Source organism: Caretta caretta, chromosome 21 (genome assembly GCF_965140235.1).
Source record: "Caretta caretta isolate rCarCar2 chromosome 21, rCarCar1.hap1, whole genome shotgun sequence".
NCBI lineage: Eukaryota > Metazoa > Chordata > Testudines > Cheloniidae > Caretta > Caretta caretta.
This window is the reverse complement of record NC_134226.1, coordinates 15,850,185-15,867,004: the sequence shown is the minus strand read 5'-3', so window position 1 is coordinate 15,867,004 and position 16,820 is coordinate 15,850,185. Positions and strand designations below refer to the sequence as shown.

General features: G+C 54.2%; 1 protein-coding gene across 5 annotated transcripts in view; it reads right to left on the bottom strand.

Annotated features, from left to right (window-relative positions):
* The window catches only part of SYT2 (synaptotagmin 2), a 195,842-nt gene that overhangs the window by 89,203 nt on the left and 89,819 nt on the right, over window positions 1-16,820 (bottom strand). For 2 of the 5 annotated variants that reach the window (XM_048826722.2, XM_048826715.2), the window contains exon 2: window positions 9,858-9,919. The exons of 1 other annotated variant lie outside the window; for it this stretch is intronic. The gene's annotated coding sequence lies outside the window, so the exon portion shown is untranslated. Of the gene's footprint in view, window positions 1-9,857; window positions 9,920-13,147; window positions 13,208-16,820 lie in introns of those variants that run through there. 2 more of the 5 variants (XM_048826718.2, XM_048826720.2) reach the window with 2 other exon arrangements.

The following is a 16,820-nucleotide window of genomic DNA, read 5'->3' as shown; positions in this document are numbered from 1 at the left end:
GCTGTGGGAAGCGCACGGAGGGCCAGAGGATGCTGAATGCTCCGAGGTCAGACCCAGGAAGGTGGAAGCCGTGGAAGGTTTGTGTCCCGAAGACAGGCTGCTCACAGGAAGGCGACTGCCCCAGAGTCCTGACTGGCTTCATGGGGAGCAGTTCCAGAGCATTGCCCGGGGACTTCGTGACACCTGCCTTTCGTAACTGTTGTTCTTCGAGATGGGTTGCTCATGTCCATGCCAAGCAGGTGTGTGCGTGCCGTGCGCACAGTCGTCGGAAGGTTTTTCCCCTGGCCTCACCCGTCAGGTCGGCTGTGGACCCCCCATGGAGGTGTATATAGGCCCCTGCCAGCCCACTGCCTCTTCACTTCCTTCTTGGTGGATACTCCGCTAGCGGGGAGGCGGGTGGGTCTTGGAATGGACGTGAGCTACACATCTCGAAGAACAAGAGTGACGAAAGTCAGGTAACCGTTTTTCCTTCCTCGAGTGATTTCTCACGTCAGTTCCAAGTAGGTGACTCCCAAGCAGCCCCTAGGAGGCGGGGCTGGAGTTCACCAAGTCGCAGACTGCAGGACTGCTCTGCCAAACGCAGCATCATCTCTAGCCTGTACGACATAAAGGTGTGAATAGACAAACGTGCCACCACCTTGCAGATGTCTTGAATAGGAACTGGCATCAGGAACGCTGTAGACGAAGTTTGTGCTCTTGTGGAGTGAGCCATTAATGCTGGGGCCGGTATCTTTGCTAGGTTGTAGCATGCCCTGACACAAGCCGTGATCCATTAAGAGATCCTTTGGGACGATACCAGGAGCCCCTTTCATCCTCTCAACAATCACAGTGAAGAGCTGTGTCAATTTCTGAAACGGCTTTGTCCACTCAGTGTAAAAGTCTAACGCTCATCTGACATCCAAGGAATGGAGCTTAGGGAAGAACACTGGAAGAAAAGTGGCCTGATTCACGTGAAATGCCAAACTACCTTGGGGAGGAAAGCTGGGTGTGGCCACAACTGCACCTTGTCTTTATAAAACACAGTATAAGGGGGCTCGGATATCAAGGCCTTGAGCTCAGACATCCTCGCTGATGTTATAGCCACTAGGATGCCACCTTCCAAGAAAGGCAAAGTAGACAGCATGTTGCTAGAGGCTTGAAGGGAGGGCCCATCAGCCTCGAGAGCAGCAGGTTGAGATCCCATGGGGGAATCGGCTGCCTTACTTGCAGGTACAGTCTATGTAGCCCTTTGAGGAGGCAGCCAACCATGGGGTTAGCGAATGCTGACTGTCCAGCTGAGCCGGGATGGAAAGCTGAAATAGTGCATCTTTATCGATGGTACCGCCACGCCGTGCTGTTTTAGGTGAAGTAAATAGTCCAGGATGAAGGGAATTGATGACCGCAATGGAAGAGTGCCCTTCTGCACAGACCAAATAAAAATCCTCTTCCACTTAGCCAGATAAGTGGCTCAAGTGGATGGCTTTCTGCTGCTGAGAACCTCCCTATACGAGTCAGTGCATGCGGGCTCCAACAGGTTTAGCCATGGAGTTTCCATACTATGAGGTGGAGAGACTCTAGACTGGGATGCTGGAGGCGGCCGTGGTCCTGTGTCATGAAGTCCGGGACCATGGGCTGAGCTGTCCACCGAGAGGTCCAGCAGCGTGGTGAACCAGTGCTGACGTGGCCACGCTGGTGATATCCAGATTATTGATGCTTCCTCTCATTGGACCTTGCGGAAGACCTTGTGGAGGAGCGGGAAAGGCAGGAATGTGGACAGCAGGTGCCTCTTCCAAGGAAGGAGAAAGGCGTCCGCGAGCGAGTCCGGGCTGTGATTCAGGAAGGAGCAGAACGGCTGACACGTCCTGTTCCGCCGTGCCATGAACAGGTCTATCTGGGAGATCCCCACCTTTGGAAAATGTCGATGGTGACATCCAGGCGGAGAGACCCCTCATGGTCGTGAAAGGAGCTGCTGAGGTGACTGGCCAGTTCGTTCGGCAAGCCCAGAAGGTTCAATGCCTCCAAGTGTATCGAGTGGGCGATGCAGAAGCCTCACAGCTTCAGGGCTTCCTGACACAGGGAGAGGAGTGAGCACCACCCTGTCTGTGCATACAGAACATCGCTGTGGTATTGTCTGCTGATACCGATTCACATCTGCCCCATGGATGGGTTTGGAACATCTGGCAAGCCAGGCAAACCGCATACAACTCCCTGACGTTGATGCGCAGCGAAAGTTCTGCCTGGGACCAAAGACTTTGAGTCCTGAGTGTGCCTAGGTGCGCCCCTCTTCCCATTGCTGAAGCATCTGTGACTAGGGACAGCGATGGCTGAGGTCTGGAGAAGAGTATTCCTGCACAGACTGCTTGCAGGTCGAGCCACCACCAGGGGGACTCAAGGACTGGAGGAGTGAGTGTGACCAGTCTGTCTAGGTGGTCTCGTTTCAGCCTCTAGACCCAGGCTAGCCAAGCCTGACGGGGACGGAGCCGCAGCCTGGCGTGCTGTACCACATACGTGCAAGCAGCCGTATGTCCGACCAGTTTCAGGCAATTCTGCACCACAGTGGTGGGGAATCTTCTGAGATCCTCTATGATGGCGCCCATGGCGGGGAAGCGAGATTCCGGGAGGAATGCTCTGGCCCGACTGGAGTCCAGGAGGGCACCAATGAACTCTATCCTTTGAGTGGGGGTTATGGTCGACTTCACCATGTTCAGAATGAGGCCAAGCCCACGGAAGGTTGTCCACACCAGGCTCACATGGTTCTCCACTTGGGCCTGGGAGTGGCCCTTGGTTAGTCAGTCATCTAGGTATGGGAATACTTGCACATGCTGCTTCCACAGGAAGGCTGCCACGACCGCCATGCACTTGGTGAACACCTGAGGGGCCGTCGAGAGGCCGAAGGGAAGGGCCGTGAACTGATATTGGGTGTTGCTGACCACGAAACGGAGAAACTGTCTGTGGGATGGAATTATGGACACATGAAAGTACACGTCCTTCAAGTCGAGGGCTGTGTACAGGTCCCCGGATCCAGGGAGGGAACCATGGAAACCAGGGAGACCATCATTAACTTCTTCATGAATCTGTTTAGGTTTCGCAGGTCTAAAATAGCCCCGAGCCTACCCTTGGCCTTGGGGACGAGGAAATACTGGGAGTAGAACCCCCTGCCCCGAACTCCAGAGGAACCTCCTCTACTGCCCGAGTTGTCGGAGCATTTGCACCTCCCTGCACTAGAAGTTGCTCGTGAGAAGGGTCCCTGAATAGGGATGGGGAGGGTGGGAGGGAAGACAGGAGGGAACAGAATTGGAGAGCATATCCCAGTTCTACCATTCTCAAGACCCATCAGTCTGAGCTGATTTGAGCCCAGGCATGGTAGAAATGGGATAGATGATTCACAAAGGGAGGGGGGAAGGATCCAGGATTTGGACTGGTGCATCGCCTCCAGGCGCACCTGCAAAAGTTTGGCTTAGAGACTGAGGGTTGCTTTACTGTGCCCTGACCCTGACTAGAGGAGGACTGAGAGGGCCACCTCCTGTTACTCCTGCTCCGCTTCCTGTTATAGTCCTGCCTGGGAGGAGCTGAGTAGAAGCGAGGGGCGGGTTGTGGCTTGAAGGGCTTTCTCTGGGGGGCTGGCGTATGAAGCCCCAGGGACTTAAGGTTTGCCCGCGAGTCCTTCAGGCTGTGGAACTCAGTGTCTGAGTGCTCTGAAAAGAGTCCTGACCAGTCAAAAGGCAAGTCCTGGATGGTGTTTTGGACTTCTGTCGTCCGAGTCGCTGAGTCCGCCGAGTCCCACCTCCAGGACAGCCACAAATTCAGAGCAGGAGTCCGCTGGTAGCAGTTCCTGGAACTTGGACAATGTGTTCCAGGAATTGTAGCTATTGTGGTTCAGGACTGCTGGCTGGTCGCCTATGTGAAGCTGGAGCCCCCCGGTAGAACACACCTTCCTACCCAAGAAATCCAGCTTCTTTACTCTTGGACGTAGGGGTCGGCCCTGGCTGTCCCTGTCTTTCTTTCTGGTTGGCCAGAATACCTGGGTGAGGGTGAGTAAACATGTGCTCATACCCTTTGGATGGCACAAATTATTTCCTCTCTACCCCTTTTGCCGTGGGGGGAAGAGAGGTGGGTGTTTGCCACAGCACCTTAGTAGTGTGCCAGATAGTTTTAATGAGGGGCAAAGCCATCCTCGCAGGGCCCTCAGGGACCAGAATGTCCACCATAGGGTCCGTCTCCTCCGAGACCTCCTCCGCCAGCATGTTTAGGTTTTGAGCCACCCTCCTGGGCAGCTCCTGGTGTGCCTTGGTGTGCATGGCAGGCAGTATGGTGGAAGTGCCCGCCACTGCTTCATCTGTGGAGGATGCCCGTAGGGGCAACGGGTCTTTCTGCCCCCTGGTTCGCAGCAATCCTCCTGCGTCAAGACACGTTGTGTGGTGCTGGGGACGGTGCTGGTTCCCGGGCTCGCACCTGTCTTGGTTCCGGTGCCGGGTCCCGCATCGGCCTCGGTGCCGACCTCCGTGCCCATTTCCTGCCCTCACACAGGTTCCTGGCTACCGAAGTCGATGACGGAGGGACCCAAGCCTCCAAAGCCACCAACAGGGATCTGGACCCCGGCCCTTGGGCTGGGTGGTAGGCCCATGGTGTCCAGTAGGGCCATTGAACCGGCTCCTGCCACTGCAGAGGCCAGGACATCACGGGTAGCAGCTGCCCTTCTTCTTGTCTCGAGCGGTGCCTGGAGCGATGCCAGCTCCGCCCAGAGGTCCACTGAATATGCTCCACCTCCAAGTCCACTGAATATGCCGACTTTGGCGGCCAGGGCGGAGCAGACCGAGACAGTGCTGGGGAGTGGCGCTGAGATGAGGGCGAGCGGTGCCGCCTCATTGCCGACTTGCCTCTCGAGGGCACGGTGCTTCTCTGCAGTGCCGATGTCCGCGCAGGGGACTGCGCCGTTGTTGCGATAAGGTCCCTAGCCACCTCAAAGGTGTCCAGCGTAGAAGGAAGGTCTATGCCCTCCTCCCGACACTCCCGCACCGGGGAATCCACGAGAACCGGGCGTGCTGGATCTCCCCATGAGGCCGGAGTCAACGGTGCCGGCAGAGTTGGAGCGGGAGCAGCGTTTCCCGATGTGGGACACAGCCCGCCTGTGCCTGCTCAATTCACTACTTCGTGGGAGAGCGCACTCAGTCTGTCCTCTTCTTCTTGTGTGGCACCGGCAAATGGGAGCGGTGCCAGGCACTCGCACCGGAAGGAGTCTTCAGCACTGGGGAATAGCGGTGCCGAGGCTCCTCAGAGCCCGAGTCCTTTCGCGGTGCCACTGCCTCCCTTACCGAGGCCGGCGTGCTCCACACCAAAGTCCTGAGCTTGGGGGCGGACGCCGCCTGGCCCGGCTGAGGACAAAAAGCTGATTCCATAAGGAGCAGTTTCAGCCTAAAGTCCCTCTCTGCTTTGGTCCTTGGTTTGAAGCCTCTGCACATTTGCACTTATCTGTGTGACGTGCCTGTCCCAAGCACTTCAGACAGGAGTCGTGTGGGTCTCCCTTTGGCATGGGCTTCAGACAGGACCCACACGGTTTGAACCCCTGAGACCCAGGCATGCCCCAGTCCCCGGGGAGGGGAAACGTGATGGGTGGGTGGGGGACCCCAACTGAAACTTGTCTAAACTAACTACACTATTTACACTAACTGTAAGATTTTAACTATTTACAGATAACACTGGGGGAAGAAAGTCCACTAGGGGATCATTTGCTTTTCGCAAGAGAGAAGCTCCAACGACCGTGACTGGCGGTAAGAAGGAACTGAAGAGACAGCGGGTTGGCGGGGACCCACGTACACCACCATGAAGGCAAGACTCTAGGGGGCTCCACGGCCGACCCTATGGGTACCGCTAGGGGGAAAACCTTCTGGTGACCGTGCACAGGGCATGCACACTCCTACTTGGAATCGACATGAGCAATCACTCGAAGAAGAACGAAAATTGTCTGCCAAAAAGCTCTTCTCATTGAAAACAATGCTTGGACCAAAACCCCCTCACCCAGTTCTAATGGTGATACTTTAAATGTCGTCATTCATATTAAGTTGCTGCCCGTGAGTGGGAGGTGCCGCAGGGCAGGGAATTCAGAAGACGGGACATAACGCAGGAGACGAGGTGGAGGACAGAGAAAGAAGAGAAACAAAGAGCAAGGACAGTGATAATGGCGAGACTTTTCCCCCACTGAGTGACGACGAATGTGAGTAACAAATAGTTATGAGAATGAAGGACGTGGTCCTGCCCCATTGAATCAATGGGGATTTTGCCATTGATTTGAATGGGAATGGGATGAGACCCTAAAGATTTAGTTACTACATAGAGGCCAGATTCCCACTTTGATCTTTAGGGCAACATTCCGCTGATGTCAGTGGACGTTCTGACCTGAATTCAGGTGAGCATTCGGTCCTACCTGCACCCGCTGCCCCACGGGCCAGATTGATTAATGCCAGCCAATCCTTCCCAATGATTTGACAGGCTTTCCCCTAAACTCACAACTCGTCCCAACGCCTTGTCTCGCGAAGCTGGCTTGGAAATCTTGGGAGACCAGGCTAGAATCTCCTGAGATTTGTGCAATATTCTGCTTCTGAGCTCCCTTTTCGTTGTGGGTCAGGCTATGCGCTCTTGGCTGAAACGACAACAGTGCAAAGACATGCAACAAAGATGAGAAATAACCGCCTGGGAGGGAGAAATTAACCCAAGAAACTCCAGAATGTTTGGCTCTGGTTTGAGGTTTGACCTGAAGTCTGGGATGCAGGGGAGGAGTTCTCAAGAGGCAGTTGGGTCTAGTGGTTTAAACAACAGACCTGAGAATTCTTCTCCTGAGTGTCATGGTGTAACCTGACGACCAGTCACTTCTCTCTGTGCCTCAGTTTCCTGCACAGCAAAACAGAGACAGTGATACTTGCCTACCTCCCGGGACGGGGGGCTGTGAGGGTAAGTGAAGGTTTATCAAGCACTTTCATGAACAGATTAAGAGCTACAGAAGTGCTAAGTTCTGGCTCAGACTGCAGCTGGAAGCACATGTAAGAGATCAGAATCTCTTTCTGGGTCACTGTCATATTGCCGTTATACCTCCATTGCAAAGGGATCTTAGCTCAAAGATTTCCCTGTGGTTCCTGACTCTCGGGCTTGAGCTGCGTGGGGTGGCGCCTGCCCTTTGCTAGGTCTGCTCAGTCCCTGGTGAGCCCCCTCTGCAGCGTCCTGGATGAAGCAGTCGTGATGGCTATTTAGCTCTAAGCAGGGTGTGAGTGTTTGGCTTGCTCTAAATTCACTCCAGCTGAGGATTTCTCAGTGTAATCCAGATACTGTATACCGCCTGCACTTCTCGCTCATGTTATTAAGTACTGCAAAGTACCAGGTGGGCAGTGATGAAGTGGGACTGTTCTTAATGTTTCCTCTGAATATTGTGGGGGTGCCTCAGTTTCCCCTAGGCAGTTCTTAAGTATCTAGGTGGTGGGGTAAGGGTGTATGATCATTGCAGAGCCCTAGAGGGCAGGTGTGTGCAGGGGTCTGGCAACTGATGGCCTGGCCCTTCCCCCCTGCAAGGTGAGAGCTAAAGGGCTGGAGAACAAAGGAATGACGTGACCTCCTGGCCCCTGGAAAGGAACAAAGCCCAGAGGGGGAGGGGCTGGAGGGAGTTTCAGTTTGGGGCTGGCTGGGACATGGAGTGAAGTGCAGATGTGGTTGTCTGGCTCACTGCCCCCCAAAATGGACCGAGCTGAGGGGTCTTGTTCTCTGCACCTACAAGCTCCGTGTTAGACCATGTTCCTGTCATCTAATAAACTCTGTTTTACTGGCTGGCTGAGAGTCACATCTGACTGCGAAGTTGGGGGGCAGGACCCTCTGGCTTCCCCAGGACCCCGCCTGGGCGGACTCGCTGGGGGAAGCGTATGGAGGGGCAGAGGATGCTTAGGTCAGACCCAGGAAGGTGGAAGCTGTGTGAGCTTTGTGTCCTGAAGACTGTCTGCTCACAGAAAGGAGACTGCCCCAGAGTCCTGACTGGCTTCATGGGGAGCAGTTCCAGAGCATCACCCGGGGACTCCGTGACATGGGCTAAGAGACAAACTTGGATTCTAATCCAGATCTGGGTCTATATATTCAGATGGTGGGGGAGACCATTCTGTTGTGTCCATTACAAAAGCAGGAGTCAGCAGCAAAATTCCAATCCACCTCCAGGTTCCAAAGCCACCCGTCCCTCCTCCCCCAGGGGGTATTTATACCCCCAGGGGGTATTTATATCCAGCTCATCTCTTCTGGTGACCTTAGGAGATCCTTCAGCTGCATGGCCCCCATGAAACAGAATCTGACGTGGTCGCTGGGGTGCAGACCAGCCCAGCAGAGGCTGACTCCTAATGACCAGCTGCGCGTCCCCCCAGGAGGGCAGCCGCAATAGGCTGTAAACACCGGAACAGCCACTGTTTTGCAGAGACAGCCAGAGAAAAAAGAGTTGACCACTAGTCAAGCTTCCAACTGACCCTTTACTGCAGCTGCAGGTCAGCATGTCTGGCTTTAAAATCACTTGAGAGACTTAGTACAGGATTTGAACCCACAGCCCCAGCACACTCCCACTGACTGCCCTCTTATTGTGTGCTAGAACCCACCCATCTAAGTACATGCCGCCTGCCACATATATTTGCCACCCTCCTGGTGCATGACTGAGCCTGCTCTGCATTAACCTTCTCTCCCCACTCTGTGCGCTGCCCACCCAATATGCTAATAAGCCTCCTCCCCTGCAGACCTGAGCCCGTCCTGCCCTGAGTCCCTTTCCGTGCTGTATCAGAACCCAATCCCAGCAAAAACGACTGCACACTCACGCCTCTCCTTCCAGTGTGTCTGAGGGCAGTCCTCTCTGTGGATCCCAAACCCCACTGCAGCCTGGGTTATCTATCAGCAGATCTGCTGGAAAATTAGAATTCCCATCCCGTGGACAATTCTGACATTTCAGCAAACTATCAACATTTTTGGTGATATGATGAAATGAAACATTTTGACCTTTCTGATCAAAAGAAAACATTTCAACATTCCCAGAATGAAATATTTGGCTTCAGGTTAGTTTGACATTCATCTGGGTCATGATCCCCTCTCCAAGCGACTGCATTACCCTATCAAATTCACAGTCCACTGTGGTCAATTTCATGGTCATAGGATTTTAAAAATCGTAAATTTCACGATTTCAGATATTTAAATCTGAAATTTCAGGGTGTTGTTACTATAGGGGTCCTGACCCAGCTCTGAAGGCAGCAGTGCACAAGTAAGGGTGGAACGGCATGGTATTGCCACTCCTACTTCTGCGCTGCTGTTGGCAGGGTGCTGCCTTCAGAGCTGGGTGCCTGGCCAGCACCCGCCACTCTCTGGCCTCCCAGCTCTGAAGGCAGTGCAGAAGTAAGGATGGCAATATTGTGACCCTCCCTACAATAACCCTTGCGACAACATCCCCCCCCACCCCGCCACCCCGCCCCTCTTTTGAATTAGGACCCCTAATTTGAGAAATACTGGTCTCCCCTGTGAAAGCTGTATAGTACAAGAGAAAAGTAAATGGAAGACCAGTTTCACAGAGAAGATCAGATTTCACAGTCCATGCATGTTTTTCATGGCCGTGAATTTGGTAAGGCCCTACTCATGGGAGTTGTAGTTTGCATGCCTCAAGCTCCCATTCTCTTCTATGGGCAGGAATCCCTGTTCGAACTACATCTTCCATGATGCACCGCGCGGTTCAACTAAAGGCAAGGTTGTGGTGCATCATGGGAGTTGTAGTCTAGCTAGATAGCCTGACCCATAAAGGAGAATGGAGACAAGAGGCACTCAAACTGCAGTTCTCAGAAAGTATCATGGCAGCTCAGGCAAACACAGGTTAACATCAAACTGACCTGAAATTAAATGTTTCGATTCAGTTCGACAAACCAAAGTCTTTCAACCAGGTTGACCGGACCTGAAACAAAATATTTTGTTCAGATTTTCCCAACAGACAACTGAATAATTTTGTCAAAATTGAAATTTGCCAGCAGAAAATTTTGACTTTGTGGAAACTGTATTTTCTGTTGAAAAAACATTTTAATGTGAAATTCCCACCCAATGTTTAGCCAGATGCCTGAACCTCTGCCTTTCCAACTGACAAAAAGTGACCAATGACACTTGCCCCAAACATACCTGATAACCCAGCATGCTTGGCTGGCTCCAGCCCTGACACAGGACCTCAAAGACACCTCACCCCCCAAACTCACCTCTCAGACTGCACCCCACTCACCCCACTTTGCCTGTGTCCCACTGCTGACGTTCTAAAAGGACTTCCCCCCGCCCTCTGCCCCCAGTTTCAGTGGAATACTGGATTCTTCTTCACTTCCTGTCTCAAACTGTAGAGGAGTGTGCTGTTGAAAAGGAGCCGTGTCCCACCTCAGAGGTGGCCGCATGTCAGTAGTAAGTGATGTGATCCATTTCTCAGTAGAGGATGCTCAAAGTATGTAGGGAGAGCACTGCATACCTCGTTTTGAATCATGTGATCCTGCTGTATACTGGAATAGGGTACAAACTGGCTGTGAGTATCAGACACCAGGGTCTGGTGAACCATGCTGGGATCTTCCAGGGGGAAGATGCCAGAGCGATATACGTTTAAATGATTGCTGTAATTAATAATAATATAATTAAATCTTAGCTCTTATATAACACTTTTCATCAGTAGATTTCAAAGTGCTTTACAAAGGAAGTCAGTATCATTATCCACATTTTACATCTGGGGAAACTGAGGCATGGGGCGGTGACGTGACTTGCTCAAGGTCCCCCAGCAGGTCGGGGGCAGAGCTGGGAATAGCTATGACTCCTGAGTCCCCGTCCAGTCCTCTATCCACCAGGTCATAAGTATAACCAATGTTTCCTTGGTGTTCACGATGTCTCCCTCCCTAGTGGTGGCCGGGCCAGATGAGGGTTGAGGAGTCTGCTACAGCTTTCAAGCTGCGAGGGCTCTTTTAGCTCAGGTGGTGGAGGCTCCTGGTTACACAGTCCGCGGTCCCAGGTTCGACTCTGCTACTAATGCCCCAACAAAGGGCATCGCATTACGTGGGAGCCGAGAGAGGGGCTGGATCTCACCGACCCCAGCATAAATCCAGAGGTGACTGCACTGAAGCCAGGGCAGTTTTTCTGGATTTACACCAGGGTGAAGGAGATCAGAATCTGGTCCAAGGAGGGGATGGGCAGGTGGAGGTAAGGAGGCTAAAATGGAACATGGGACAATGCAAGAGGCAGTGACTGAAGGGCACTGAGTACATGGAGACCCCACTGCACCCTCCATCAGGTCACAACCCTACAGTGAACTCCACTCGACCTCCCTCTTCCCTGCTACCCTCTCTCTGGCCCTAGCTGCCACCCATCAGCATGAACTAACTGTGAGGCTGCTGGGTCCTTCTGGGCTGGGACTGTCTGTGCTCTAGGGGGGACTGCACACTGGAGGGATCCAACAGCTTTGCAGGCAGATGTGCCGGAGCCCAGCAGGAGAGCTCTGGGGCGCTGGGCACAGCCAGGCACGCTGCTCGCCCCTCCAGCAGGAAAGGAGGGAGCTGCTTTCCCCCTTAGAGATTCCTGTTGCCTGGTCGGGGGCTGTGGGGCTGCAGCAGGAGTAACAGGCTGTGGGTGGAGGTATCATAGTGGGGGGAGTCCAGGGGTTTCAAAGGAGGAATGGGGGCTGATGGGAAGATAGGTGGAGAGGAGCCCAAAAGTGTGGGAGGGTCAGATAAACTGAAGACAAGCCTCACTGCAGGAGTGTGGCCTGGTGGTTAAATCAGGGGACGGCACTATTCCTGTCTTGGATACTGAGTTGCTCTGAGATGTTGGGCAAAGCCCTTCGGTGCCTCAGTTTTCCCATCTGTAACATGGGGGGGGGGGGAAGAATCTCTGGGGACCTGAAAGGCTGGATTTGTTAAAACTTGTAAAGAAAGGATGGCCCAGTAGCTACGTCCCTAGCCTGGGACCCAGCGGATCTCAATTCTCTACTCTGCAACAGACTCACTGTGTGACCTTGGTCAAGTTTCTTGAGGGTATGTCTATGCTGCAAAACAAACAAACAAAAAAAAAACCCCCAAAACCCATGGCAATGAGTCCCAGGGCCAGGTCTACAGACTGGGGCTCATGCCATGGCACTAAAAATAGCAGCAGAGACATTCCCCCTGGGACTGGAACCCAGCTCTGAGACTCGCTGCCATGCGTGTTTTCTTGCAGCGCAGATGTACCCTTAGTCTCGTTGGGTCTCAGCCCCCCCCCCCCCCACGTGTAAAATGGTGCCCAGGGCACTGCCTGGCTTCTCAGGAAAAATGCACTCGCGATCGCCAGGTGCTCCCATGGCTGCAGCGACGGGGGCCAGGGATGGGCCAGGGAGAGGCAGAAAGATGCAGGGGGACGTGGTTTTTGTTTCAGTTCAAAGGATACTCAGCAGCAGCCTGTCAACGGCTTCTGGCGGAGAGGGGGTCCCGGCCCAAAGCTCCTCCCCTGCCACCTTATGGGGTCACCCCCAAGGGAAACGTCCAGGGTCCCTTATCCCCAGCCCGGCTGCTCCACCCTGCCTCTGACTGCAGCAGTCAGGACAACGCGCTTGTCAGGAGCAAAGTGCTGAGAGGGCCCCTCCGACAGGGGCAGATGGGGGCAGAAAGACCCTGGCTCCCAGCCTGCCCTTTCCCAGGGGCTCGTCCCTTGGCTGGGGATGGGGCTCACCCCAGGGGCTGGTGCAGGACCAGGGGTGGTTCCAACTTCAGCTGAATTGGGGGGGGGGGGGAAGAGGAGGGGGAACAGGGGCAGAACCGCAGTGAGCATTAGGAGCCAGGTTACCCTGGTGTAAATCCGGACTGATGCCACTGACTCCCTCCAGCCCCTCGCCCCTGCCGCTGGGCTGGGGGCTCCGGAGCGGAAGCTGCGCCGGGCAGCCCCGTGGACAAGGCAGAGCTGCCCCGCGGCCGGGCACCCCCTGTCCCGTCCCAGGAGACCACCCCCGGGGCCGGGAGCCCCGCAGCGCCTGGGGCTCCCCGTGCCCGCAAACTTCCACTGCAGCCCGTGGGCCACTGCCCCGGGGGCCAGGAGCGCCCCCGCCCCCCCAGCCGGCTGCACTTCCCCGGGGGATCCCCCCTCCCCGGACAGCGGGCAAGCGCCGCGCTCTCCTGCTCGGGGGGCTCCGGCTTACCGGGCAGGTGCCGCGGCCGCGGCTCTCCGGAGCACTGCAGGACTTGGGCTCCGGCGCCCGGCCCGCCGGTGCATCGCCCCCAGCCCCCGCCCCGCCGCGCCGCCTCCCCGCTCTGCGGTAGCGCGAACACCGCTCGCTCGCCATTGGGATGCCTCTCACATCCCGCTGCACCGGCTCCCCGCCTGCGCCCTGCCCCCGGGGCGAAACTCTGCCCGGGCCGGGGGTGGGAAGAGCCCCGGAACTTTCTGCAGCCTGCCGTAAGGGGAGCCAAGCTGGGCCCCTCCAGCCTCCCTGTGAGAGGGACAAACGCTGCAGGGGCAGCCCGCCGCCCTTGCCCCCTGCAAGTGCATTGCACCGGCCGGACTGGGGGGGAGCTGGGGGCGGGGGGGGGGTCACGGCTTGTGGGCATGGCTTGTGTCTCTGGGCATGGCAGCGCGGGTGGCCCTGCAGACATGCACAGTCGTGCGGGGTGCATGTCAGTGTTCACACGTGTGCATGGCTGTTGGGAGGGGTTTTTGACGCCCCCGTGTGTACTTGTGTGCATGCTTCTGTCGGCGTGCGCCTGCCCAGGGGTGCATAGGGGAGCAGGTCAGCCGGTGTGCCTGGGCGGTGTACCTGGCAATAGGTGGCTCTTGCTGCAGAGACAAACTTGCATTTTCCTATATTTCTAAGGCTACTAAATATACTCTGGGTTTAATTCCCTGCTGAGGCCCCTGCAATTACACCAGCAGTTACTCGGGCCCTGGAGTTCTTCCTCTGGATTTTTTTTTTTTTCATTAGGTTGTTTTAGGAAGGAACCCGATTCCCCTCTGCCTGAGGCTTTTGCATAGACACACAGTCTTAGCCAGGGCTTTGTTCTCAGGGGGATGAGAAGGGGAGAGCAGGGCTGTACTATGGGGGGGGGAGTGAAAGTAGGGCAGGGGGTAATAAAGCTCTTTAGAGAAGATTCAGGGTGGAGGGAATTCAGTGAGTCCTAAATTGCAAGGCCCAAAGCAATCACTCTGCTCAGCTACTCTCACCCTTACATAACACAGGCTGGAGAACTGCACCAGGGATTCCTGCAGCCAGTGCTTAGAGTGGTCTGAGAAAGCCTGGGGGGGAGGAGAGGACTTTCCTCACCTGGGAGCGGCAGCTTTGGTAAAACACCGCTTAAAGCGCACCCTGGCTTAAAATGTTTTTATTTTTTTTGGCTGGGAGGGGCCCCCCACCCCCCAAGCACGGCCTCCATCAAGCCCATCGCTGGTGGCTGAGCTACAGCACGGTTTTTATTTCATTCTTTTAAAAACAGAGACACCCTCGGCTGATTTGCAGATGCTAAGCACTGCAGTACGCACCCTGGGCCTAGGGACATGGTTTCACGGGTTAAATCCCCTCCCTCTTAAACATCTGCACCTTATTTCTAGCCTCAGGGTTTCTAGCTTCAGCTTCCAGGCACTGGGTCTTGCTCTTACTGCCAGACTTTTTGTTTTTTTTTAAAAACACATCCAGCCTTGGGTGCAATCAAGTGCATTTGAAAGGCAAAGTGAACAAATCACTCTTCAGAAAGGTCGCCCTGTGCAGGGACAAGAGGGGGCAGGGGGCTGAGAGCTCTAGTTGGGGGTGTGGGATGAAAGGTTTGGGGTGCAGGCTGCCCCGGGGCTGCAGTAGGGAGAAAGGACTTCCCCCAGTCCTCTCTCGCCACTGCAGCCAGGGGCGAGGTGCCTCTCCCCACTTGCATGGCCCTTGAGAGCCTGCTCCTCAGCTGCGCAGCTTAGAGAGGATTTGGCCAGCACTGGAGGGTGGATTAGGGGAAAGGGGGAAATAAACCTTCCTTGCCCCTCACCCTTTGCCTGTTCCATCTAAAGACAGGGGGAGAGCTAGGGATGCAATGAGAAGCAAGAGAGCCGGAAAGAGTTTAAATGAAGCATTTCCCCATCTTTTGGTTTGCCCGCTAAGCGGGGGCAGAGACTGGATGCCTCTCCCAGTGTGTCACTTTATGGCTCCTACTGGGACAGGAGAATGCTGGGGCCGGGAGCTCAGGGTGAGCACAGTGCTGGGAGTCACGACCAGCCTTTAGAAGACGGGACAGTCTGTTCCAATCCTCCTCCCTGTCAAGGCAGCCGTGTTAGATTGATTTCTGGAAATAATTTATAATGCAATAAGAAAGAAACCCCATAGCTAATGTGTTAAGGAAGCTGAAGGAGGCCATAAAGCTGCCTTGGTGCAGCTAGACGACTACAGCAGCATGGGCAGCTGCAAATTGCCATTGATTTTGATCCTATATCAACTCATTGATTCTATCCAGGGCCTGTCATGCTAGCCCAGGCAGAGTCAGGGATTCCTTCATCAAGCCTTTGCATTTAGATCTCTTGAGCCCAAGCCAGAAAGCTGATGGGGAGCAATTTAAGTCCTCGGTCAGCTGGAGGTCATTTCCTTTGGAATCAGTGGGCTGCTTAACTGCTCGTTGCCTCAGTATCCCCATCTGTGAAAGAGGATCTTATGATCTGGGTTATGATTTAGATTGTGGTGATGACTAGAGGCAAAATACTAGTTAGACCACCTCTTCCACAGCCTGGCCTAAGAAGGGGTGAATTGCCCCTGCTAGCCCTTTGCTTACTCTACTAAACTGGCTGGCTTTCAGGGACTCACCCACGCCCTGTTCTTCCAGGGGGAGAATACCATTTCACAAGACCATGTTGCATTTTGGACCACACACAGCTTTCGACGTTGTCCCAGTGGTGGTGGAGAAAATCCACTTCAATTTTTCATCAGACAGTTGGGAAAGTTCTCACACATAAAATTACTGCTGCTTCGCAAACTCAATCACGGGCAAACATCGGCGGGAAAGATGCCTGGAGCAGATTGCTCGAACAGCTCTGTTGGTGAGGCATCGCTGGTGGACATTCGGGATGGGTTCTGAGGTCTTTGTCTTACCCCTTCTAACACAGTGTGGCTCTTAGCCCCCTCTAGTGACAGGACCATGCAAAGTAGTGTATGAATCCACTAGCAAATATCTGGAGAGTTTAGCTCAAGCAGGAGATACTTTTAGAGCGAGAGGCGATGGGTTCAGCCCCTGCAGAAGACGGTCCATTGAACATCTTGTTATGCTTGGAAGGAAGAGATTTCTACTATCATGACAGTCCAGCCATGCTACGTAGCCTGTGTTTTCTAGTTCTCTTCTCCTCCTTCTCCAACCCCAGTGCCTTCAGGTACCCACTCCAGCATCTCACTAAACAGCACTGATGAACAGCATGGGGGCAGGATGGTTTCAGCAGGTCAGTGGCAGGTTTGTTTTGCTTGTGCGCATCACTCTTTATCCTTCCAGGAGCCATAAAAGATGGGGTAGGGTTGAGTAGGTAAGTCAGGCATTTGTATTCCCCCTTTCCAAGGAAACATCCAGTAAAAAATAAAAGGGAAACTGATCCAAGGGAACACAACACAATTAACGGGTGGAACTTCACACCACAAGTATCAGTGAAGCCAAGAACTCAGTAATATGAAGAGAGAGAAAAAAAAGACAGATACTCAGATGAGTAATGAGAAGATCCACAGTTACAGTAGAAAGAGAAATAATACAAGGGATTAAACTGCAACTTCAAGGCACTGCCTGACAGAGATTAAGAAGAAGCTTCATTGAGGCTGCAGGGGGAAACACAGATGTGTCCTGACCCAACACAGCCCAGGGCTTTGTGGT